Below are 27937 nucleotides of genomic sequence, written 5' to 3'. Positions count from 1 at the left end.
TTTTATTACATTCTGAATTGGACGTTGAAAATGAGCTTATCTCAGCCAGCAGAGAGGTCAAATCACAGTAATGCAAACTCAGTCAGAGACATAGATTTTCATTTGCAACTTGCTTTAACATGTTTAACAGTGCATGAAATGTTGTCTAAAACAAAAAAGAATGATGCATTTTATGGCTGGATCTGGTTTTATCACTTTCTTAATTGGACGTTGAAAATGAGCTTATCTCAGCCAGCAGAGAGGTCAAATCACAGTAATGCAAACTCAGTCAGAGACATAGATTTTCACTTGCAACTTGCTTTAACATGTTTAACAGTGCATGAAATGTTGTCTAAAACAAAAAAGAATGATGCATTTTAAGCTGGATCAGGTTTTATTACATTCTGAATTGGACGTTGAAAATGAGCTTATCTCAGCCAGCAGAGAGGTCAAATCACAGTAATGCAAACTCAGTCAGAGACATAGATTTTCACTTGCAACTTGCTTTAACATGTTTAACAGTGCATGAAATGTTGTCTAAAACAAAAAAGAATGATCCATTTTATGGCTGGATCTGTTTTTATCACTTTCTGAATTGGACGTTGAAAATTAGCTTATCTCAGCCAGCAGAGAGGTCAAATCACAGTAATGCAAACTCAGTCAGAGACATAGATTTTCACTTGCAACTTGCTTTAACATGTTTAACAGTGCATGAAATGTTGTCTAAAACAAAAAAGAATGATGCATTTTATAGCTGGATCAGGTTTTATTACATTATGAATTGGACGTTGAAAATGAGCTTATCTCAGCCAGCAGAGAGGTCAAATCACAGTAATGCAAACTCAGTCAGAGACATAGATTTTCACTTGCAACTTGCTTTAACATGTTTAACAGTGCATGAAATGTTGTCTAAAACAAAAAAGAATGATGCATTTTATGGCTGGATCTGGTTTTATTACATTCTGAATTGGACGTTGAAAATGAGCTTATCTCAGCCAGCAGAGAGGTCAAATCACAGTAATACAAACTCAGTCAGAGACATAGATTTTCACTTGCAACTTGCTTTAACATGTTTAACAGTGCATGAAATGTTGTCTAAAACAAAAAAGAATGATGCATTTTATGGCTGGATCTGGTTTTATTACATTCTGAATTGGACGTTGAAAATGAGCTTATCTCAGCCAGCAGAGAGGTCAAATCACAGTAATGCAAACTCAGTCAGAGACATAGATTTTCACTTGCAACTTGCTTTAACATGTTTAACAGTGCATGAAATGTTGTCTAAAACAAAAAATAATGATCCATTTTATGGCTGGATCTGTTTTTATCACTTTCTGAATTGGACGTTGAAAATGAGCTTATCTCAGCCAGCAGAGAGGTCAAATCACAGTAATGCAAACTCAGTCAGAGACATAGATTTTCACTTGCAACTTGCTTTAACATGTTTAACAGTGCATGAAATGTTGTCTAAAACAAAAAAGAATGATGCATTTTATAGCTGGATCAGGTTTTATTACATTCTGAATTGGACGTTGAAAATGAGCTTATCTCAGCCAGCAGAGAGGTCAAATCACAGTAATGCAAACTCAGTCAGAGACAAAGATTTTCACTTGCAACTTGCTTTAACATGTTTAACAGTGCATGAAATGTTGTCTAAAACAAAAAAGAATGATGCATTTTATGGCTGGTTCTGGTTTTATTACATTCTGAATTGGACGTTGAAAATGAGCTTATCTCAGCCAGCAGAGAGGTCAAATCACAGTAATGCAAACTCAGTCAGAGACATAGATTTTCACTTGCAACTTGCTTTAACATGTTTAACAGTGCATGAAATGTTGTCTAAAACAAAAAAGAATGATCCATTTTATGGCTGGATCTGTTTTTATCACTTTCTGAATTGGACGTTGAAAATGAGCTTATCTCAGCCAGCAGAGAGGTCAAATCACAGTAATGCAAACTCAGTCAGAGACATAGATTTTCACTTGCAACTTGCTTTAACATGTTTAACAGTGCATGAAATGTTGTCTAAAACAAAAAAGATTGATGCATTTTATAGCTGGATCAGGTTTTATTACATTCTGAATTGGACGTTGAAAATGAGCTTATCTCAGCCAGCAGAGAGGTCAAATCACAGTAATGCAAACTCAGTCAGAGACATAGATTTTCACTTGCAACTTGCTTTAACATGTTTAACAGTGCATGAAATGTTGTCTAAAACAAAAAAGAATGATGCATTTTATAGCTGGATCTGGTTTTATCACTTTCTGAATTGGACGTTGAAAATGAGCTTATCTCAGCCAGCAGAGAGGTCAAATCACAGTAATGCAAACTCAGTCAGAGACATAGATTTTCACTTGCAACTTGCTTTAACATGTTTAACAGTGCATGAAATGTTGTCTAAAACAAAAAAGAATGATGCATTTTATAGCTGGATCAGGTTTTATTACATTCTGAATTGGACGTTGAAAATGAGCTTATCTCAGCCAGCAGAGAGGTCAAATCACAGTAATGCAAACTCAGTCAGAGACATAGATTTTCACTTGCAACTTGCTTTAACATGTTTAACAGTGCATGAAATGTTGTCTAAAACAAAAAAGAATGATGCATTTTATAGCTGGATCAGGTTTTATTACATTCTGAATTGGACGTTGAAAATGAGCTTATCTCAGCCAGCAGAGAGGTCAAATCACAGTAATGCAAACTCAGTCAGAGACATAGATTTTCACTTGCAACTTGCTTTAACATGTTTAACAGTGCATGAAATGTTGTCTAAAACAAAAAAGAATGATCCATTTTATGGCTGGATCTGTTTTTATCACTTTCTGAATTGGACGTTGAAAATGAGCTTATCTCAGCCAGCAGAGAGGTCTAATCACAGTAATGCAAACTCAGTCAGAGACATAGATTTTCACTTGCAACTTGCTTTAACATGTTTAACAGTGCATGAAATGTTGTCTAAAACAAAAAAGAATGATGCATTTTATAGCTGGATCAGGTTTTATTACATTCTGAATTGGACGTTGAAAATGAGCTTATCTCAGCCAGCAGAGAGGTCAAATCACAGTAATGCAAACTCAGTCAGAGACATAGATTTTCACTTGCAACTTGCTTTAACATGTTTAACAGTGCATGAAATGTTGTCTAAAACAAAAAAGAATGATGCATTTTAAGCTGGATCAGGTTTTATTACATTCTGAATTGGACGTTGAAAATGAGCTTATCTCAGCCAGCAGAGAGGTCAAATCACAGTAATGCAAACTCAGTCAGAGACATAGATTTTCACTTGCAACTTGCTTTAACATGTTTAACAGTGCATGAAATGTTGTCTAAAACAAAAAAGAATGATGCATTTTATGGCTGGATCTGGTTTTATTACATTCTGAATTGGACGTTGAAAATGAGCTTATCTCAGCCAGCAGAGAGGTCAAATCACAGTAATGCAAACTCAGTCAGAGACATAGATTTTCACTTGCAACTTGCTTTAACATGTTTAACAGTGCATGAAATGTTGTCTAAAACAAAAAAGAATGATGCATTTTATGGCTGTATCTGGTTTTATTACATTCTGACTTGGACGTTGAAAATGAGCTTATCTCAGCCAGCAGAGAGGTCAAATCACAGTAATGCAAACTCAGTCAGAGACATAGATTTTCACTTGCAACTTGCTTTAACATGTTTAACAGTGCATGAAATGTTGTCTAAAACAAAAAAGAATGATGCATTTTATAGCTGGATCAGGTTTTATTATATTCTGAATTGGACGTTGAAAGTGAGCTTATCTCAGCCAGCAGAGAGGTCAAATCACAGTAATGCAAACTCAGTCAGAGACATAGATTTTCACTTGCAACTTGCTTTAACATGTTTAACAGTGCATGAAATGTTGTCTAAAACAAAAAAGAATGATGCATTTTATGGCTGGATCTGGTTTTATTACATTCTGAATTGGACGTTGAAAATGAGCTTATCTCAGCCAGCAGAGAGGTCAAATCACAGTAATGCAAACTCAGTCAGAGACATAGATTTTCATTTGCAACTTGCTTTAACATGTTTAACAGTGCATGAAATGTTGTCTAAAACAAAAAAGAATGATGCATTTTATGGCTGGATCTGGTTTTATCACTTTCTTAATTGGACGTTGAAAATGAGCTTATCTCAGCCAGCAGAGAGGTCAAATCACAGTAATGCAAACTCAGTCAGAGACATAGATTTTCACTTGCAACTTGCTTTAACATGTTTAACAGTGCATGAAATGTTGTCTAAAACAAAAAAGAATGATGCATTTTAAGCTGGATCAGGTTTTATTACATTCTGAATTGGACGTTGAAAATGAGCTTATCTCAGCCAGCAGAGAGGTCAAATCACAGTAATGCAAACTCAGTCAGAGACATAGATTTTCACTTGCAACTTGCTTTAACATGTTTAACAGTGCATGAAATGTTGTCTAAAACAAAAAAGAATGATCCATTTTATGGCTGGATCTGTTTTTATCACTTTCTGAATTGGACGTTGAAAATTAGCTTATCTCAGCCAGCAGAGAGGTCAAATCACAGTAATGCAAACTCAGTCAGAGACATAGATTTTCACTTGCAACTTGCTTTAACATGTTTAACAGTGCATGAAATGTTGTCTAAAACAAAAAAGAATGATGCATTTTATAGCTGGATCAGGTTTTATTACATTATGAATTGGACGTTGAAAATGAGCTTATCTCAGCCAGCAGAGAGGTCAAATCACAGTAATGCAAACTCAGTCAGAGACATAGATTTTCACTTGCAACTTGCTTTAACATGTTTAACAGTGCATGAAATGTTGTCTAAAACAAAAAAGAATGATGCATTTTATGGCTGGATCTGGTTTTATTACATTCTGAATTGGACGTTGAAAATGAGCTTATCTCAGCCAGCAGAGAGGTCAAATCACAGTAATACAAACTCAGTCAGAGACATAGATTTTCACTTGCAACTTGCTTTAACATGTTTAACAGTGCATGAAATGTTGTCTAAAACAAAAAAGAATGATGCATTTTATGGCTGGATCTGGTTTTATTACATTCTGAATTGGACGTTGAAAATGAGCTTATCTCAGCCAGCAGAGAGGTCAAATCACAGTAATGCAAACTCAGTCAGAGACATAGATTTTCACTTGCAACTTGCTTTAACATGTTTAACAGTGCATGAAATGTTGTCTAAAACAAAAAATAATGATCCATTTTATGGCTGGATCTGTTTTTATCACTTTCTGAATTGGACGTTGAAAATGAGCTTATCTCAGCCAGCAGAGAGGTCAAATCACAGTAATGCAAACTCAGTCAGAGACATAGATTTTCACTTGCAACTTGCTTTAACATGTTTAACAGTGCATGAAATGTTGTCTAAAACAAAAAAGAATGATGCATTTTATAGCTGGATCAGGTTTTATTACATTCTGAATTGGACGTTGAAAATGAGCTTATCTCAGCCAGCAGAGAGGTCAAATCACAGTAATGCAAACTCAGTCAGAGACAAAGATTTTCACTTGCAACTTGCTTTAACATGTTTAACAGTGCATGAAATGTTGTCTAAAACAAAAAAGAATGATGCATTTTATGGCTGGTTCTGGTTTTATTACATTCTGAATTGGACGTTGAAAATGAGCTTATCTCAGCCAGCAGAGAGGTCAAATCACAGTAATGCAAACTCAGTCAGAGACATAGATTTTCACTTGCAACTTGCTTTAACATGTTTAACAGTGCATGAAATGTTGTCTAAAACAAAAAAGAATGATCCATTTTATGGCTGGATCTGTTTTTATCACTTTCTGAATTGGACGTTGAAAATGAGCTTATCTCAGCCAGCAGAGAGGTCAAATCACAGTAATGCAAACTCAGTCAGAGACATAGATTTTCACTTGCAACTTGCTTTAACATGTTTAACAGTGCATGAAATGTTGTCTAAAACAAAAAAGATTGATGCATTTTATAGCTGGATCAGGTTTTATTACATTCTGAATTGGACGTTGAAAATGAGCTTATCTCAGCCAGCAGAGAGGTCAAATCACAGTAATGCAAACTCAGTCAGAGACATAGATTTTCACTTGCAACTTGCTTTAACATGTTTAACAGTGCATGAAATGTTGTCTAAAACAAAAAAGAATGATGCATTTTATAGCTGGATCTGGTTTTATCACTTTCTGAATTGGACGTTGAAAATGAGCTTATCTCAGCCAGCAGAGAGGTCAAATCACAGTAATGCAAACTCAGTCAGAGACATAGATTTTCACTTGCAACTTGCTTTAACATGTTTAACAGTGCATGAAATGTTGTCTAAAACAAAAAAGAATGATGCATTTTATAGCTGGATCAGGTTTTATTACATTCTGAATTGGACGTTGAAAATGAGCTTATCTCAGCCAGCAGAGAGGTCAAATCACAGTAATGCAAACTCAGTCAGAGACATAGATTTTCACTTGCAACTTGCTTTAACATGTTTAACAGTGCATGAAATGTTGTCTAAAACAAAAAAGAATGATGCATTTTATAGCTGGATCAGGTTTTATTACATTCTGAATTGGACGTTGAAAATGAGCTTATCTCAGCCAGCAGAGAGGTCAAATCACAGTAATGCAAACTCAGTCAGAGACATAGATTTTCACTTGCAACTTGCTTTAACATGTTTAACAGTGCATGAAATGTTGTCTAAAACAAAAAAGAATGATCCATTTTATGGCTGGATCTGTTTTTATCACTTTCTGAATTGGACGTTGAAAATGAGCTTATCTCAGCCAGCAGAGAGGTCTAATCACAGTAATGCAAACTCAGTCAGAGACATAGATTTTCACTTGCAACTTGCTTTAACATGTTTAACAGTGCATGAAATGTTGTCTAAAACAAAAAAGAATGATGCATTTTATAGCTGGATCAGGTTTTATTACATTCTGAATTGGACGTTGAAAATGAGCTTATCTCAGCCAGCAGAGAGGTCAAATCACAGTAATGCAAACTCAGTCAGAGACATAGATTTTCACTTGCAACTTGCTTTAACATGTTTAACAGTGCATGAAATGTTGTCTAAAACAAAAAAGAATGATGCATTTTAAGCTGGATCAGGTTTTATTACATTCTGAATTGGACGTTGAAAATGAGCTTATCTCAGCCAGCAGAGAGGTCAAATCACAGTAATGCAAACTCAGTCAGAGACATAGATTTTCACTTGCAACTTGCTTTAACATGTTTAACAGTGCATGAAATGTTGTCTAAAACAAAAAAGAATGATGCATTTTATGGCTGGATCTGGTTTTATTACATTCTGAATTGGACGTTGAAAATGAGCTTATCTCAGCCAGCAGAGAGGTCAAATCACAGTAATGCAAACTCAGTCAGAGACATAGATTTTCACTTGCAACTTGCTTTAACATGTTTAACAGTGCATGAAATGTTGTCTAAAACAAAAAAGAATGATGCATTTTATAGCTGGATCTGGTTTTATTACATTCTGAATTGGACGTTGAAAATGAGCTTATCTCAGCCAGCAGAGAGGTCAAATCACAGTAATACAAACTCAGTCAGAGACATAGATTTTCACTTGCAACTTGCTTTAACATGTTTAACAGTGCATGAAATGTTGTCTAAAACAAAAAAGAATGATGCATTTTATAGCTGGATCAGGTTTTATTATATTCTGAATTGGACGTTGAAAATGAGCTTAACTCAGCCAGCAGAGAGGTCAAATCACAGTAATACAAACTCAGTCAGAGACATAGATTTTCACTTGCAACTTGCTTTAACATGTTTAACAGTGCATGAAATGTTGTCTAAAACAAAAAAGAATGATGCATTTTATAGCTGGATCAGGTTTTATTATATTCTGAACTGGACGTTGAAAATGAGCTTATCTCAGCCAGCAGAGAGGTCAAATCACTGTAATGCAAACTCAGTCAGAGACATAGATTTTCACTTGCAACTTGCTTTAACATGTTTAACAGTGCATGAAATGTTGTCTAAAACAAAAAAGAATGATGCATTTTAAGCTGGATCAGGTTTTATTACATTCTGAATTGGACGTTGAAAATGAGCTTATCTCAGCCAGCAGAGAGGTCAAATCACAGTAATGCAAACTCAGTCAGAGACATAGATTTTCACTTGCAACTTGCTTTAACATGTTTAACAGTGCATGAAATGTTGTCTAAAACAAAAAAGAATGATGCATTTTATAGCTGGATCAGGTTTTATTATATTCTGAATTGGACGTTGAAAATGAGCTTATCTCAGCCAGCAGAGAGGTCAAATCACAGTAATGCAAACTCAGTCAGAGACATAGATTTTCACTTGCAACTTGCTTTAACATGTTTAACAGTGCATGAAATGTTGTCTAAAACAAAAAAGAATGATGCATTTTATAGCTGGATCAGGTTTTATTACATTCTGAATTGGACGTTGAAAATGAGCTTATCTCAGCCAGCAGAGAGGTCAAATCACAGTAATGCAAACTCAGTCAGAGACATAGATTTTCACTTGCAACTTGCTTTAACATGTTTAACAGTGCATGAAATGTTGTCTAAAACAAAAAAGAATGATGCATTTTATAGCTGGATCAGGTTTTATTACATTCTGAATTGGACGTTGAAAATGAGCTTATCTCAGCCAGCAGAGAGGTCAAATCACAGTAATGCAAACTCAGTCAGAGACATAGATTTTCACTTGCAACTTGCTTTAACATGTTTAACAGTGCATGAAATGTTGTCTAAAACAAAAAAGAATGATCCATTTTATGGCTGGATCTGTTTTTATCACTTTCTGAATTGGACGTTGAAAATGAGCTTATCTCAGCCAGCAGAGAGGTCTAATCACAGTAATGCAAACTCAGTCAGAGACATAGATTTTCACTTGCAACTTGCTTTAACATGTTTAACAGTGCATGAAATGTTGTCTAAAACAAAAAAGAATGATGCATTTTATAGCTGGATCAGGTTTTATTACATTCTGAATTGGACGTTGAAAATGAGCTTATCTCAGCCAGCAGAGAGGTCAAATCACAGTAATGCAAACTCAGTCAGAGACATAGATTTTCACTTGCAACTTGCTTTAACATGTTTAACAGTGCATGAAATGTTGTCTAAAACAAAAAAGAATGATGCATTTTAAGCTGGATCAGGTTTTATTACATTCTGAATTGGACGTTGAAAATGAGCTTATCTCAGCCAGCAGAGAGGTCAAATCACAGTAATGCAAACTCAGTCAGAGACATAGATTTTCACTTGCAACTTGCTTTAACATGTTTAACAGTGCATGAAATGTTGTCTAAAACAAAAAAGAATGATGCATTTTATGGCTGGATCTGGTTTTATTACATTCTGAATTGGACGTTGAAAATGAGCTTATCTCAGCCAGCAGAGAGGTCAAATCACAGTAATGCAAACTCAGTCAGAGACATAGATTTTCACTTGCAACTTGCTTTAACATGTTTAACAGTGCATGAAATGTTGTCTAAAACAAAAAAGAATGATGCATTTTATAGCTGGATCTGGTTTTATTACATTCTGAATTGGACGTTGAAAATGAGCTTATCTCAGCCAGCAGAGAGGTCAAATCACAGTAATACAAACTCAGTCAGAGACATAGATTTTCACTTGCAACTTGCTTTAACATGTTTAACAGTGCATGAAATGTTGTCTAAAACAAAAAAGAATGATGCATTTTATAGCTGGATCAGGTTTTATTATATTCTGAATTGGACGTTGAAAATGAGCTTAACTCAGCCAGCAGAGAGGTCAAATCACAGTAATACAAACTCAGTCAGAGACATAGATTTTCACTTGCAACTTGCTTTAACATGTTTAACAGTGCATGAAATGTTGTCTAAAACAAAAAAGAATGATGCATTTTATAGCTGGATCAGGTTTTATTATATTCTGAACTGGACGTTGAAAATGAGCTTATCTCAGCCAGCAGAGAGGTCAAATCACAGTAATGCAAACTCAGTCAGAGACATAGATTTTCACTTGCAACTTGCTTTAACATGTTTAACAGTGCATGAAATGTTGTCTAAAACAAAAAAGAATGATGCATTTTAAGCTGGATCAGGTTTTATTACATTCTGAATTGGACGTTGAAAATGAGCTTATCTCAGCCAGCAGAGAGGTCAAATCACAGTAATGCAAACTCAGTCAGAGACATAGATTTTCACTTGCAACTTGCTTTAACATGTTTAACAGTGCATGAAATGTTGTCTAAAACAAAAAAGAATGATGCATTTTATAGCTGGATCAGGTTTTATTATATTCTGAATTGGACGTTGAAAATGAGCTTATCTCAGCCAGCAGAGAGGTCAAATCACAGTAATGCAAACTCAGTCAGAGACATAGATTTTCACTTGCAACTTGCTTTAACATGTTTAACAGTGCATGAAATGTTGTCTAAAACAAAAAAGAATGATGCATTTTATGGCTGGATCTGGTTTTATTACATTCTGAATTGGACGTTGAAAATGAGCTTATCTCAGCCAGCAGAGAGGTCAAATCACAGTAATGCAAACTCAGTCAGAGACATAGATTTTCATTTGCAACTTGCTTTAACATGTTTAACAGTGCATGAAATGTTGTCTAAAACAAAAAAGAATGATGCATTTTATGGCTGGATCTGGTTTTATCACTTTCTGAATTGGACGTTGAAAATGAGCTTATCTCAGCCAGCAGAGAGGTCAAATCACAGTAATGCAAACTCAGTCAGAGACATAGATTTTCACTTGCAACTTGCTTTAACATGTTTAACAGTGCATGAAATGTTGTCTAAAACAAAAAAGAATGATGCATTTTAAGCTGGATCAGGTTTTATTACATTCTGAATTGGACGTTGAAAATGAGCTTATCTCAGCCAGCAGAGAGGTCAAATCACAGTAATGCAAACTCAGTCAGAGACATAGATTTTCACTTGCAACTTGCTTTAACATGTTTAACAGTGCATGAAATGTTGTCTAAAACAAAAAAGAATGATCCATTTTATGGCTGGATCTGTTTTTATCACTTTCTGAATTGGACGTTGAAAATGAACTTATCTCAGCCAGCAGAGAGGTCAAATCACAGTAATGCAAACTCAGTCAGAGACATAGATTTTCACTTGCAACTTGCTTTAACATGTTTAACAGTGCATGAAATGTTGTCTAAAACAAAAAAGAATGATGCATTTTGCATTTTATAGCTGGATCAGGTTTTATTACATTCTGAATTGGACGTTGAAAATGAGCTTATCTCAGCCAGCAGAGAGGTCAAATCACAGTAATGCAAACTCAGTCAGAGACATAGATTTTCACTTGCAACTTGCTTTAACATGTTTAACAGTGCATGAAATGTTGTCTAAAACAAAAAAGAATGATGCATTTTATAGCTGGATCTGGTTTTATTACATTCTGAATTGGACGTTGAAAATGAGCTTATCTCAGCCAGCAGAGAGGTCAAATCACAGTAATACAAACTCAGTCAGAGACATAGATTTTCACTTGCAACTTGCTTTAACATGTTTAACAGTGCATGAAATGTTGTCTAAAACAAAAAAGAATGATGCATTTTATAGCTGGATCAGGTTTTATTATATTCTGAATTGGACGTTGAAAATGAGCTTAACTCAGCCAGCAGAGAGGTCAAATCACAGTAATGCAAACTCAGTCAGAGACATAGATTTTCACTTGCAACTTGCTTTAACATGTTTAACAGTGCATGAAATGTTGTCTAAAACAAAAAAGAATGATGCATTTTATAGCTGGATCTGGTTTTATTATATTCTGAACTGGACGTTGAAAATGATCTTATCTCAGCCAGCAGAGAGGTCAAATCACAGTAATGCAAACTCAGTCAGAGACATAGATTTTCACTTGCAACTTGCTTTAACATGTTTAACAGTGCATGAAATGTTGTCTAAAACAAAAAAGAATGATGCATTTTAAGCTGGATCAGGTTTTATTACATTCTGAATTGGACGTTGAAAATGAGCTTATCTCAGCCAGCAGAGAGGTCAAATCACAGTAATGCAAACTCAGTCAGAGACATAGATTTTCACTTGCAACTTGCTTTAACATGTTTAACAGTGCATGAAATGTTGTCTAAAACAAAAAAGAATGATGCATTTTATAGCTGGATCAGGTTTTATTATATTCTGAATTGGACGTTGAAAATGAGCTTATCTCAGCCAGCAGAGAGGTCAAATCACAGTAATGCAAACTCAGTCAGAGACATAGATTTTCACTTGCAACTTGCTTTAACATGTTTAACAGTGCATGAAATGTTGTCTAAAACAAAAAAGAATGATGCATTTTATGGCTGGATCTGGTTTTATTACATTCTGAATTGGACGTTGAAAATGAGCTTATCTCAGCCAGCAGAGAGGTCAAATCACAGTAATGCAAACTCAGTCAGAGACATAGATTTTCATTTGCAACTTGCTTTAACATGTTTAACAGTGCATGAAATGTTGTCTAAAACAAAAAAGAATGATGCATTTTATGGCTGGATCTGGTTTTATCACTTTCTGAATTGGACGTTGAAAATGAGCTTATCTCAGCCAGCAGAGAGGTCAAATCACAGTAATGCAAACTCAGTCAGAGACATAGATTTTCACTTGCAACTTGCTTTAACATGTTTAACAGTGCATGAAATGTTGTCTAAAACAAAAAAGAATGATGCATTTTAAGCTGGATCAGGTTTTATTACATTCTGAATTGGACGTTGAAAATGAGCTTATCTCAGCCAGCAGAGAGGTCAAATCACAGTAATGCAAACTCAGTCAGAGACATAGATTTTCACTTGCAACTTGCTTTAACATGTTTAACAGTGCATGAAATGTTGTCTAAAACAAAAAAGAATGATCCATTTTATGGCTGGATCTGTTTTTATCACTTTCTGAATTGGACGTTGAAAATGAGCTTATCTCAGCCAGCAGAGAGGTCAAATCACAGTAATGCAAACTCAGTCAGAGACATAGATTTTCACTTGCAACTTGCTTTAACATGTTTAACAGTGCATGAAATGTTGTCTAAAACAAAAAAGAATGATGCATTTTATAGCTGGATCAGGTTTTATTACATTCTGAATTGGACGTTGAAAATGAGCTTATCTCAGCCAGCAGAGAGGTCAAATCACAGTAATGCAAACTCAGTCAGAGACATAGATTTTCACTTGCAACTTGCTTTAACATGTTTAACAGTGCATGAAATGTTGTCTAAAACAAAAAAGAATGATGCATTTTATAGCTGGATCTGGTTTTATCACTTTCTGAATTGGACGTTGAAAATGAGCTTATCTCAGCCAGCAGAGAGGTCAAATCACAGTAATGCAAACTCAGTCAGAGACATAGATTTTCACTTGCAACTTGCTTTAACATGTTTAACAGTGCATGAAATGTTGTCTAAAACAAAAAAGAATGATGCATTTTATAGCTGGATCAGGTTTTATTACATTCTGAATTGGACGTTGAAAATGAGCTTATCTCAGCCAGCAGAGAGGTCAAATCACAGTAATGCAAACTCAGTCAGAGACATAGATTTTCACTTGCAACTTGCTTTAACATGTTTAACAGTGCATGAAATGTTGTCTAAAACAAAAAAGAATGATGCATTTTATAGCTGGATCAGGTTTTATTACATTCTGAATTGGACGTTGAAAATGAGCTTATCTCAGCCAGCAGAGAGGTCAAATCACAGTAATGCAAACTCAGTCAGAGACATAGATTTTCACTTGCAACTTGCTTTAACATGTTTAACAGTGCATGAAATGTTGTCTAAAACAAAAAAGAATGATCCATTTTATGGCTGGATCTGTTTTTATCACTTTCTGAATTGGACGTTGAAAATGAGCTTATCTCAGCCAGCAGAGAGGTCTAATCACAGTAATGCAAACTCAGTCAGAGACATAGATTTTCACTTGCAACTTGCTTTAACATGTTTAACAGTGCATGAAATGTTGTCTAAAACAAAAAAGAATGATGCATTTTATAGCTGGATCTGGTTTTATTACATTCTGAATTGGACGTTGAAAATGAGCTTATCTCAGCCAGCAGAGAGGTCAAATCACAGTAATACAAACTCAGTCAGAGACATAGATTTTCACTTGCAACTTGCTTTAACATGTTTAACAGTGCATGAAATGTTGTCTAAAACAAAAAAGAATGATGCATTTTATAGCTGGATCAGGTTTTATTATATTCTGAATTGGACGTTGAAAATGAGCTTAACTCAGCCAGCAGAGAGGTCAAATCACAGTAATACAAACTCAGTCAGAGACATAGATTTTCACTTGCAACTTGCTTTAACATGTTTAACAGTGCATGAAATGTTGTCTAAAACAAAAAAGAATGATGCATTTTATAGCTGGATCAGGTTTTATTATATTCTGAACTGGACGTTGAAAATGAGCTTATCTCAGCCAGCAGAGAGGTCAAATCACAGTAATGCAAACTCAGTCAGAGACATAGATTTTCACTTGCAACTTGCTTTAACATGTTTAACAGTGCATGAAATGTTGTCTAAAACAAAAAAGAATGATGCATTTTAAGCTGGATCAGGTTTTATTACATTCTGAATTGGACGTTGAAAATGAGCTTATCTCAGCCAGCAGAGAGGTCAAATCACAGTAATGCAAACTCAGTCAGAGACATAGATTTTCACTTGCAACTTGCTTTAACATGTTTAACAGTGCATGAAATGTTGTCTAAAACAAAAAAGAATGATGCATTTTATAGCTGGATCAGGTTTTATTATATTCTGAATTGGACGTTGAAAATGAGCTTATCTCAGCCAGCAGAGAGGTCAAATCACAGTAATGCAAACTCAGTCAGAGACATAGATTTTCACTTGCAACTTGCTTTAACATGTTTAACAGTGCATGAAATGTTGTCTAAAACAAAAAAGAATGATGCATTTTATGGCTGGATCTGGTTTTATTACATTCTGAATTGGACGTTGAAAATGAGCTTATCTCAGCCAGCAGAGAGGTCAAATCACAGTAATGCAAACTCAGTCAGAGACATAGATTTTCATTTGCAACTTGCTTTAACATGTTTAACAGTGCATGAAATGTTGTCTAAAACAAAAAAGAATGATGCATTTTATGGCTGGATCTGGTTTTATCACTTTCTGAATTGGACGTTGAAAATGAGCTTATCTCAGCCAGCAGAGAGGTCAAATCACAGTAATGCAAACTCAGTCAGAGACATAGATTTTCACTTGCAACTTGCTTTAACATGTTTAACAGTGCATGAAATGTTGTCTAAAACAAAAAAGAATGATGCATTTTAAGCTGGATCAGGTTTTATTACATTCTGAATTGGACGTTGAAAATGAGCTTATCTCAGCCAGCAGAGAGGTCAAATCACAGTAATGCAAACTCAGTCAGAGACATAGATTTTCACTTGCAACTTGCTTTAACATGTTTAACAGTGCATGAAATGTTGTCTAAAACAAAAAAGAATGATGCATTTTATGGCTGGATCTGGTTTTATTACATTCTGAATTGGACGTTGAAAATGAGCTTATCTCAGCCAGCAGAGAGGTCAAATCACAGTAATGCAAACTCAGTCAGAGACATAGATTTTCATTTGCAACTTGCTTTAACATGTTTAACAGTGCATGAAATGTTGTCTAAAACAAAAAAGAATGATGCATTTTATGGCTGGATCTGGTTTTATCACTTTCTGAATTGGACGTTGAAAATGAGCTTATCTCAGCCAGCAGAGAGGTCAAATCACAGTAATGCAAACTCAGTCAGAGACATAGATTTTCACTTGCAACTTGCTTTAACATGTTTAACAGTGCATGAAATGTTGTCTAAAACAAAAAAGAATGATGCATTTTAAGCTGGATCAGGTTTTATTACATTCTGAATTGGACGTTGAAAATGAGCTTATCTCAGCCAGCAGAGAGGTCAAATCACAGTAATGCAAACTCAGTCAGAGACATAGATTTTCACTTGCAACTTGCTTTAACATGTTTAACAGTGCATGAAATGTTGTCTAAAACAAAAAAGAATGATCCATTTTATGGCTGGATCTGTTTTTATCACTTTCTGAATTGGACGTTGAAAATGAACTTATCTCAGCCAGCAGAGAGGTCAAATCACAGTAATGCAAACTCAGTCAGAGACATAGATTTTCACTTGCAACTTGCTTTAACATGTTTAACAGTGCATGAAATGTTGTCTAAAACAAAAAAGAATGATGCATTTTGCATTTTATAGCTGGATCAGGTTTTATTACATTCTGAATTGGACGTTGAAAATGAGCTTATCTCAGCCAGCAGAGAGGTCAAATCACAGTAATGCAAACTCAGTCAGAGACATAGATTTTCACTTGCAACTTGCTTTAACATGTTTAACAGTGCATGAAATGTTGTCTAAAACAAAAAAGAATGATGCATTTTATAGCTGGATCTGGTTTTATTACATTCTGAATTGGACGTTGAAAATGAGCTTATCTCAGCCAGCAGAGAGGTCAAATCACAGTAATACAAACTCAGTCAGAGACATAGATTTTCACTTGCAACTTGCTTTAACATGTTTAACAGTGCATGAAATGTTGTCTAAAACAAAAAAGAATGATGCATTTTATAGCTGGATCAGGTTTTATTACATTCTGAATTGGACGTTGAAAATGAGCTTATCTCAGCCAGCAGAGAGGTCAAATCACAGTAATGCAAACTCAGTCAGAGACATAGATTTTCACTTGCAACTTGCTTTAACATGTTTAACAGTGCATGAAATGTTGTCTAAAACAAAAAAGAATGATGCATTTTATAGCTGGATCAGGTTTTATTATATTCTGAATTGGACGTTGAAAATGAGCTTATCTCAGCCAGCAGAGAGGTCAAATCACAGTAATGCAAACTCAGTCAGAGACATAGATTTTCACTTGCAACTTGCTTTAACATGTTTAACAGTGCATGAAATGTTGTCTAAAACAAAAAAGAATGATGCATTTTATGGCTGGATCTGTTTTTATCACTTTCTGAATTGGACGTTGAAAATGAGCTTATCTCAGCCAGCAGAGAGGTCAAATCACAGTAATGCAAACTCAGTCAGAGACATAGATTTTCACTTGCAACTTGCTTTAACATGTTTAACAGTGCATGAAATGTTGTCTAAAACAAAAAAGAATGATGCATTTTATAGCTGGATCTGGTTTTATTACATTCTGAATTGGACGTTGAAAATGAGCTTATCTCAGCCAGCAGAGAGGTCAAATCACAGTAATACAAACTCAGTCAGAGACATAGATTTTCACTTGCAACTTGCTTTAACATGTTTAACAGTGCATGAAATGTTGTCTAAAACAAAAAAGAATGATGCATTTTATAGCTGGATCAGGTTTTATTATATTCTGAATTGGACGTTGAAAATGAGCTTAACTCAGCCAGCAGAGAGGTCAAATCACAGTAATACAAACTCAGTCAGAGACATAGATTTTCACTTGCAACTTGCTTTAACATGTTTAACAGTGCATGAAATGTTGTCTAAAACAAAAAAGAATGATGCATTTTATAGCTGGATCAGGTTTTATTATATTCTGAACTGGACGTTGAAAATGAGCTTATCTCAGCCAGCAGAGAGGTCAAATCACAGTAATGCAAACTCAGTCAGAGACATAGATTTTCACTTGCAACTTGCTTTAACATGTTTAACAGTGCATGAAATGTTGTCTAAAACAAAAAAGAATGATGCATTTTAAGCTGGATCAGGTTTTATTACATTCTGAATTGGACGTTGAAAATGAGCTTATCTCAGCCAGCAGAGAGGTCAAATCACAGTAATGCAAACTCAGTCAGAGACATAGATTTTCACTTGCAACTTGCTTTAACATGTTTAACAGTGCATGAAATGTTGTCTAAAACAAAAAAGAATGATGCATTTTATAGCTGGATCAGGTTTTATTATATTCTGAATTGGACGTTGAAAATGAGCTTATCTCAGCCAGCAGAGAGGTCAAATCACAGTAATGCAAACTCAGTCAGAGACATAGATTTTCACTTGCAACTTGCTTTAACATGTTTAACAGTGCATGAAATGTTGTCTAAAACAAAAAAGAATGATGCATTTTATGGCTGGATCTGGTTTTATTACATTCTGAATTGGACGTTGAAAATGAGCTTATCTCAGCCAGCAGAGAGGTCAAATCACAGTAATGCAAACTCAGTCAGAGACATAGATTTTCATTTGCAACTTGCTTTAACATGTTTAACAGTGCATGAAATGTTGTCTAAAACAAAAAAGAATGATGCATTTTATGGCTGGATCTGGTTTTATCACTTTCTGAATTGGACGTTGAAAATGAGCTTATCTCAGCCAGCAGAGAGGTCAAATCACAGTAATGCAAACTCAGTCAGAGACATAGATTTTCACTTGCAACTTGCTTTAACATGTTTAACAGTGCATGAAATGTTGTCTAAAACAAAAAAGAATGATGCATTTTAAGCTGGATCAGGTTTTATTACATTCTGAATTGGACGTTGAAAATGAGCTTATCTCAGCCAGCAGAGAGGTCAAATCACAGTAATGCAAACTCAGTCAGAGACATAGATTTTCACTTGCAACTTGCTTTAACATGTTTAACAGTGCATGAAATGTTGTCTAAAACAAAAAAGAATGATCCATTTTATGGCTGGATCTGTTTTTATCACTTTCTGAATTGGACGTTGAAAATGAACTTATCTCAGCCAGCAGAGAGGTCAAATCACAGTAATGCAAACTCAGTCAGAGACATAGATTTTCACTTGCAACTTGCTTTAACATGTTTAACAGTGCATGAAATGTTGTCTAAAACAAAAAAGAATGATGCATTTTGCATTTTATAGCTGGATCAGGTTTTATTACATTCTGAATTGGACGTTGAAAATGAGCTTATCTCAGCCAGCAGAGAGGTCAAATCACAGTAATGCAAACTCAGTCAGAGACATAGATTTTCACTTGCAACTTGCTTTAACATGTTTAACAGTGCATGAAATGTTGTCTAAAACAAAAAAGAATGATGCATTTTATAGCTGGATCTGGTTTTATTACATTCTGAATTGGACGTTGAAAATGAGCTTATCTCAGCCAGCAGAGAGGTCAAATCACAGTAATACAAACTCAGTCAGAGACATAGATTTTCACTTGCAACTTGCTTTAACATGTTTAACAGTGCATGAAATGTTGTCTAAAACAAAAAAGAATGATGCATTTTATAGCTGGATCTGGTTTTATTATATTCTGAACTGGACGTTGAAAATGAGCTTATCTCAGCCAGCAGAGAGGTCAAATCACAGTAATGCAAACTCAGTCAGAGACATAGATTTTCACTTGCAACTTGCTTTAACATGTTTAACAGTGCATGAAATGTTGTCTAAAACAAAAAAGAATGATGCATTTTAAGCTGGATCAGGTTTTATTACATTCTGAATTGGACGTTGAAAATGAGCTTATCTCAGCCAGCAGAGAGGTCAAATCACAGTAATGCAAACTCAGTCAGAGACATAGATTTTCACTTGCAACTTGCTTTAACATGTTTAACAGTGCATGAAATGTTGTCTAAAACAAAAAAGAATGATGCATTTTATAGCTGGATCAGGTTTTATTATATTCTGAATTGGACGTTGAAAATGAGCTTATCTCAGCCAGCAGAGAGGTCAAATCACAGTAATGCAAACTCAGTCAGAGACATAGATTTTCACTTGCAACTTGCTTTAACATGTTTAACAGTGCATGAAATGTTGTCTAAAACAAAAAAGAATGATGCATTTTGCATTTTATAGCTGGATCAGGTTTTATTACATTCTGAATTGGACGTTGAAAATGAGCTTATCTCAGCCAGCAGAGAGGTCAAATCACAGTAATGCAAACTCAGTCAGAGACATAGATTTTCACTTGCAACTTGCTTTAACATGTTTAACAGTGCATGAAATGTTGTCTAAAACAAAAAAGAATGATGCATTTTATAGCTGGATCTGGTTTTATTACATTCTGAATTGGACGTTGAAAATGAGCTTATCTCAGCCAGCAGAGAGGTCAAATCACAGTAATACAAACTCAGTCAGAGACATAGATTTTCACTTGCAACTTGCTTTAACATGTTTAACAGTGCATGAAATGTTGTCTAAAACAAAAAAGAATGATGCATTTTATAGCTGGATCTGGTTTTATTATATTCTGAACTGGACGTTGAAAATGAGCTTATCTCAGCCAGCAGAGAGGTCAAATCACAGTAATGCAAACTCAGTCAGAGACATAGATTTTCACTTGCAACTTGCTTTAACATGTTTAACAGTGCATGAAATGTTGTCTAAAACAAAAAAGAATGATGCATTTTAAGCTGGATCAGGTTTTATTACATTCTGAATTGGACGTTGAAAATGAGCTTATCTCAGCCAGCAGAGAGGTCAAATCACAGTAATGCAAACTCAGTCAGAGACATAGATTTTCACTTGCAACTTGCTTTAACATGTTTAACAGTGCATGAAATGTTGTCTAAAACAAAAAAGAATGATGCATTTTATAGCTGGATCAGGTTTTATTATATTCTGAATTGGACGTTGAAAATGAGCTTATCTCAGCCAGCAGAGAGGTCAAATCACAGTAATGCAAACTCAGTCAGAGACATAGATTTTCACTTGCAACTTGCTTTAACATGTTTAACAGTGCATGAAATGTTGTCTAAAACAAAAAAGAATGATGCATTTTATGGCTGGATCTGGTTTTATTACATTCTGAATTGGACGTTGAAAATGAGCTTATCTCAGCCAGCAGAGAGGTCAAATCACAGTAATGCAAACTCAGTCAGAGACATAGATTTTCATTTGCAACTTGCTTTAACATGTTTAACAGTGCATGAAATGTTGTCTAAAACAAAAAAGAATGATGCATTTTATGGCTGGATCTGGTTTTATCACTTTCTGAATTGGACGTTGAAAATGAGCTTATCTCAGCCAGCAGAGAGGTCAAATCACAGTAATGCAAACTCAGTCAGAGACATAGATTTTCACTTGCAACTTGCTTTAACATGTTTAACAGTGCATGAAATGTTGTCTAAAACAAAAAAGAATGATGCATTTTAAGCTGGATCAGGTTTTATTACATTCTGAATTGGACGTTGAAAATGAGCTTATCTCAGCCAGCAGAGAGGTCAAATCACAGTAATGCAAACTCAGTCAGAGACATAGATTTTCACTTGCAACTTGCTTTAACATGTTTAACAGTGCATGAAATGTTGTCTAAAACAAAAAAGAATGATCCATTTTATGGCTGGATCTGTTTTTATCACTTTCTGAATTGGACGTTGAAAATGAGCTTATCTCAGCCAGCAGAGAGGTCAAATCACAGTAATGCAAACTCAGTCAGAGACATAGATTTTCACTTGCAACTTGCTTTAACATGTTTAACAGTGCATGAAATGTTGTCTAAAACAAAAAAGAATGATGCATTTTATAGCTGGATCTGGTTTTATTACATTCTGAATTGGACGTTGAAAATGAGCTTATCTCAGCCAGCAGAGAGGTCAAATCACAGTAATACAAACTCAGTCAGAGACATAGATTTTCACTTGCAACTTGCTTTAACATGTTTAACAGTGCATGAAATGTTGTCTAAAACAAAAAAGAATGATGCATTTTATAGCTGGATCAGGTTTTATTATATTCTGAATTGGACGTTGAAAATGAGCTTAACTCAGCCAGCAGAGAGGTCAAATCACAGTAATACAAACTCAGTCAGAGACATAGATTTTCACTTGCAACTTGCTTTAACATGTTTAACAGTGCATGAAATGTTGTCTAAAACAAAAAAGAATGATGCATTTTATAGCTGGATCTGGTTTTATTATATTCTGAACTGGACGTTGAAAATGAGCTTATCTCAGCCAGCAGAGAGGTCAAATCACAGTAATGCAAACTCAGTCAGAGACATAGATTTTCACTTGCAACTTGCTTTAACATGTTTAACAGTGCATGAAATGTTGTCTAAAACAAAAAAGAATGATGCATTTTAAGCTGGATCAGGTTTTATTACATTCTGAATTGGACGTTGAAAATGAGCTTATCTCAGCCAGCAGAGAGGTCAAATCACAGTAATGCAAACTCAGTCAGAGACATAGATTTTCACTTGCAACTTGCTTTAACATGTTTAACAGTGCATGAAATGTTGTCTAAAACAAAAAAGAATGATGCATTTTATAGCTGGATCAGGTTTTATTATATTCTGAATTGGACGTTGAAAATGAGCTTATCTCAGCCAGCAGAGAGGTCAAATCACAGTAATGCAAACTCAGTCAGAGACATAGATTTTCACTTGCAACTTGCTTTAACATGTTTAACAGTGCATGAAATGTTGTCTAAAACAAAAAAGAATGATGCATTTTATGGCTGGATCTGGTTTTATTACATTCTGAATTGGACGTTGAAAATGAGCTTATCTCAGCCAGCAGAGAGGTCAAATCACAGTAATGCAAACTCAGTCAGAGACATAGATTTTCATTTGCAACTTGCTTTAACATGTTTAACAGTGCATGAAATGTTGTCTAAAACAAAAAAGAATGATGCATTTTATGGCTGGATCTGGTTTTATCACTTTCTGAATTGGACGTTGAAAATGAGCTTATCTCAGCCAGCAGAGAGGTCAAATCACAGTAATGCAAACTCAGTCAGAGACATAGATTTTCACTTGCAACTTGCTTTAACATGTTTAACAGTGCATGAAATGTTGTCTAAAACAAAAAAGAATGATGCATTTTAAGCTGGATCAGGTTTTATTACATTCTGAATTGGACGTTGAAAATGAGCTTATCTCAGCCAGCAGAGAGGTCAAATCACAGTAATGCAAACTCAGTCAGAGACATAGATTTTCACTTGCAACTTGCTTTAACATGTTTAACAGTGCATGAAATGTTGTCTAAAACAAAAAAGAATGATCCATTTTATGGCTGGATCTGTTTTTATCACTTTCTGAATTGGACGTTGAAAATGAACTTATCTCAGCCAGCAGAGAGGTCAAATCACAGTAATGCAAACTCAGTCAGAGACATAGATTTTCACTTGCAACTTGCTTTAACATGTTTAACAGTGCATGAAATGTTGTCTAAAACAAAAAAGAATGATGCATTTTATGGCTGGATCTGGTTTTATTACATTCTGAATTGGACGTTGAAAATGAGCTTATCTCAGCCAGCAGAGAGGTCAAATCACAGTAATGCAAACTCAGTCAGAGACATAGATTTTCATTTGCAACTTGCTTTAACATGTTTAACAGTGCATGAAATGTTGTCTAAAACAAAAAAGAATGATGCATTTTATGGCTGGATCTGGTTTTATCACTTTCTGAATTGGACGTTGAAAATGAGCTTATCTCAGCCAGCAGAGAGGTCAAATCACAGTAATGCAAACTCAGTCAGAGACATAGATTTTCACTTGCAACTTGCTTTAACATGTTTAACAGTGCATGAAATGTTGTCTAAAACAAAAAAGAATGATGCATTTTAAGCTGGATCAGGTTTTATTACATTCTGAATTGGACGTTGAAAATGAGCTTATCTCAGCCAGCAGAGAGGTCAAATCACAGTAATGCAAACTCAGTCAGAGACATAGATTTTCACTTGCAACTTGCTTTAACATGTTTAACAGTGCATGAAATGTTGTCTAAAACAAAAAAGAATGATCCATTTTATGGCTGGATCTGTTTTTATCACTTTCTGAATTGGACGTTGAAAATGAACTTATCTCAGCCAGCAGAGAGGTCAAATCACAGTAATGCAAACTCAGTCAGAGACATAGATTTTCACTTGCAACTTGCTTTAACATGTTTAACAGTGCATGAAATGTTGTCTAAAACAAAAAAGAATGATGCATTTTGCATTTTATAGCTGGATCAGGTTTTATTACATTCTGAATTGGACGTTGAAAATGAGCTTATCTCAGCCAGCAGAGAGGTCAAATCACAGTAATGCAAACTCAGTCAGAGACATAGATTTTCACTTGCAACTTGCTTTAACATGTTTAACAGTGCATGAAATGTTGTCTAAAACAAAAAAGAATGATGCATTTTATAGCTGGATCTGGTTTTATTACATTCTGAATTGGACGTTGAAAATGAGCTTATCTCAGCCAGCAGAGAGGTCAAATCACAGTAATACAAACTCAGTCAGAGACATAGATTTTCACTTGCAACTTGCTTTAACATGTTTAACAGTGCATGAAATGTTGTCTAAAACAAAAAAGAATGATGCATTTTATAGCTGGATCAGGTTTTATTATATTCTGAATTGGACGTTGAAAATGAGCTTAACTCAGCCAGCAGAGAGGTCAAATCACAGTAATACAAACTCAGTCAGAGACATAGATTTTCACTTGCAACTTGCTTTAACATGTTTAACAGTGCATGAAATGTTGTCTAAAACAAAAAAGAATGATGCATTTTAAGCTGGATCAGGTTTTATTACATTCTGAATTGGACGTTGAAAATGAGCTTATCTCAGCCAGCAGAGAGGTCAAATCACAGTAATGCAAACTCAGTCAGAGACATAGATTTTCACTTGCAACTTGCTTTAACATGTTTAACAGTGCATGAAATGTTGTCTAAAACAAAAAAGAATGATGCATTTTATAGCTGGATCAGGTTTTATTATATTCTGAATTGGACGTTGAAAATGAGCTTATCTCAGCCAGCAGAGAGGTCAAATCACAGTAATGCAAACTCAGTCAGAGACATAGATTTTCACTTGCAACTTGCTTTAACATGTTTAACAGTGCATGAAATGTTGTCTAAAACAAAAAAGAATGATGCATTTTATGGCTGGATCTGGTTTTATTACATTCTGAATTGGACGTTGAAAATGAGCTTATCTCAGCCAGCAGAGAGGTCAAATCACAGTAATGCAAACTCAGTCAGAGACATAGATTTTCATTTGCAACTTGCTTTAACATGTTTAACAGTGCATGAAATGTTGTCTAAAACAAAAAAGAATGATGCATTTTATGGCTGGATCTGGTTTTATCACTTTCTGAATTGGACGTTGAAAATGAGCTTATCTCAGCCAGCAGAGAGGTCAAATCACAGTAATGCAAACTCAGTCAGAGACATAGATTTTCACTTGCAACTTGCTTTAACATGTTTAACAGTGCATGAAATGTTGTCTAAAACAAAAAAGAATGATGCATTTTAAGCTGGATCAGGTTTTATTATATTCTGAATTGGACGTTGAAAATGAGCTTATCTCAGCCAGCAGAGAGGTCAAATCACAGTAATGCAAACTCAGTCAGAGACATAGATTTTCACTTGCAACTTGCTTTAACATGTTTAACAGTGCATGAAATGTTGTCTAAAACAAAAAAGAATGATGCATTTTATGGCTGGATCTGGTTTTATTACATTCTGACTTGGACGTTGAAAATGAGCTTATCTCAGCCAGCAGAGAGGTCAAATCACAGTAATGCAAACTCAGTCAGAGACATAGATTTTCACTTGCAACTTGCTTTAACATGTTTAACAGTGCATGAAATGTTGTCTAAAACAAAAAAGAATGATGCATTTTATGGCTGGATCTGGTTTTATTACATTCTGAATTGGACGTTGAAAATGAGCTTATCTCAGCCAGCAGAGAGGTCAAATCACAGTAATACAAACTCAGTCAGAGACATAGATTTTCACTTGCAACTTGCTTTAACATGTTTAACAGTGCATGAAATGTTGTCTAAAACAAAAAAGAATGATGCATTTTATAGCTGGATCAGGTTTTATTATATTCTGAATTGGACGTTGAAAATGAGCTTATCTCAGCCAGCAGAGAGGTCAAATCACAGTAATGCAAACTCAGTCAGAGACATAGATTTTCACTTGCAACTTGCTTTAACATGTTTAACAGTGCATGAAATGTTGTCTAAAACAAAAAATAATGATCCATTTTATGGCTGGATCTGTTTTTATCACTTTCTGAATTGGACGTTGAAAATGAGCTTATCTCAGCCAGCAGAGAGGTCAAATCACAGTAATGCAAACTCAGTCAGAGACATAGATTTTCACTTGCAACTTGCTTTAACATGTTTAACAGTGCATGAAATGTTGTCTAAAACAAAAAAGAATGATGCATTTTATAGCTGGATCAGGTTTTATTACATTCTGAATTGGACGTTGAAAATGAGCTTATCTCAGCCAGCAGAGAGGTCAAATCACAGTAATGCAAACTCAGTCAGAGACAAAGATTTTCACTTGCAACTTGCTTTAACATGTTTAACAGTGCATGAAATGTTGTCTAAAACAAAAAAGAATGATGCATTTTATGGCTGGTTCTGGTTTTATTACATTCTGAATTGGACGTTGAAAATGAGCTTATCTCAGCCAGCAGAGAGGTCAAATCACAGTAATGCAAACTCAGTCAGAGACATAGATTTTCACTTGCAACTTGCTTTAACATGTTTAACAGTGCATGAAATGTTGTCTAAAACAAAAAAGAATGATCCATTTTATGGCTGGATCTGTTTTTATCACTTTCTGAATTGGACGTTGAAAATGAGCTTATCTCAGCCAGCAGAGAGGTCAAATCACAGTAATGCAAACTCAGTCAGAGACATAGATTTTCACTTGCAACTTGCTTTAACATGTTTAACAGTGCATGAAATGTTGTCTGAAACAAAAAAGATTGATGCATTTTATAGCTGGATCAGGTTTTATTACATTCTGAATTGGACGTTGAAAATGAGCTTATCTCAGCCAGCAGAGAGGTCAAATCACAGTAATGCAAACTCAGTCAGAGACATAGATTTTCACTTGCAACTTGCTTTAACATGTTTAACAGTGCATGAAATGTTGTCTAAAACAAAAAAGAATGATGCATTTTATGGCTGGATCTGGTTTTATTACATTCTGACTTGGACGTTGAAAATGAGCTTATCTCAGCCAGCAGAGAGGTCAAATCACAGTAATGCAAACTCAGTCAGAGACATAGATTTTCACTTGCAACTTGCTTTAACATGTTTAACAGTGCATGAAATGTTGTCTAAAACAAAAAAGAATGATGCATTTTATAGCTGGATCTGGTTTTATTACATTCTGAATTGGACGTTGAAAATGAGCTTATCTCAGCCAGCAGAGAGGTCAAATCACAGTAATGCAAACTCAGTCAGAGACATAGATTTTCACTTGCAACTTGCTTTAACATGTTTAACAGTGCATGAAATGTTGTCTAAAACAAAAAAGAATGATGCATTTTATAGCTGGATCAGGTTTTATTACATTCTGAATTGGACGTTGAAAATGAGCTTATCTCAGCCAGCAGAGAGGTCAAATCACAGTAATGCAAACTCAGTCAGAGACATAGATTTTCACTTGCAACTTGCTTTAACATGTTTAACAGTGCATGAAATGTTGTCTAAAACAAAAAAGAATGATGCATTTTATAGCTGGATCTGGTTTTATCACTTTCTGAATTGGACGTTGAAAATGAGCTTATCTCAGCCAGCAGAGAGGTCAAATCACAGTAATGCAAACTCAGTCAGAGACATAGATTTTCACTTGCAACTTGCTTTAACATGTTTAACAGTGCATGAAATGTTGTCTAAAACAAAAAAGAATGATGCATTTTATAGCTGGATCAGGTTTTATTACATTCTGAATTGGACGTTGAAAATGAGCTTATCTCAGCCAGCAGAGAGGTCAAATCACAGTAATGCAAACTCAGTCAGAGACATAGATTTTCACTTGCAACTTGCTTTAACATGTTTAACAGTGCATGAAATGTTGTCTAAAACAAAAAAGAATGATGCATTTTATAGCTGGATCAGGTTTTATTACATTCTGAATTGGACGTTGAAAATGAGCTTATCTCAGCCAGCAGAGAGGTCAAATCACAGTAATGCAAACTCAGTCAGAGACATAGATTTTCACTTGCAACTTGCTTTAACATGTTTAACAGTGCATGAAATGTTGTCTAAAACAAAAAAGAATGATCCATTTTATGGCTGGATCTGTTTTTATCACTTTCTGAATTGGACGT

Source organism: Danio rerio, chromosome 11 (assembly GCF_052040795.2).
Source record: "Danio rerio strain M-AB ecotype USA chromosome 11, GRCz13ab, whole genome shotgun sequence".
In the NCBI taxonomy this organism is placed as follows: domain Eukaryota; kingdom Metazoa; phylum Chordata; class Actinopteri; order Cypriniformes; family Danionidae; genus Danio; species Danio rerio.
This window is presented reverse-complemented; position numbering follows the sequence as displayed.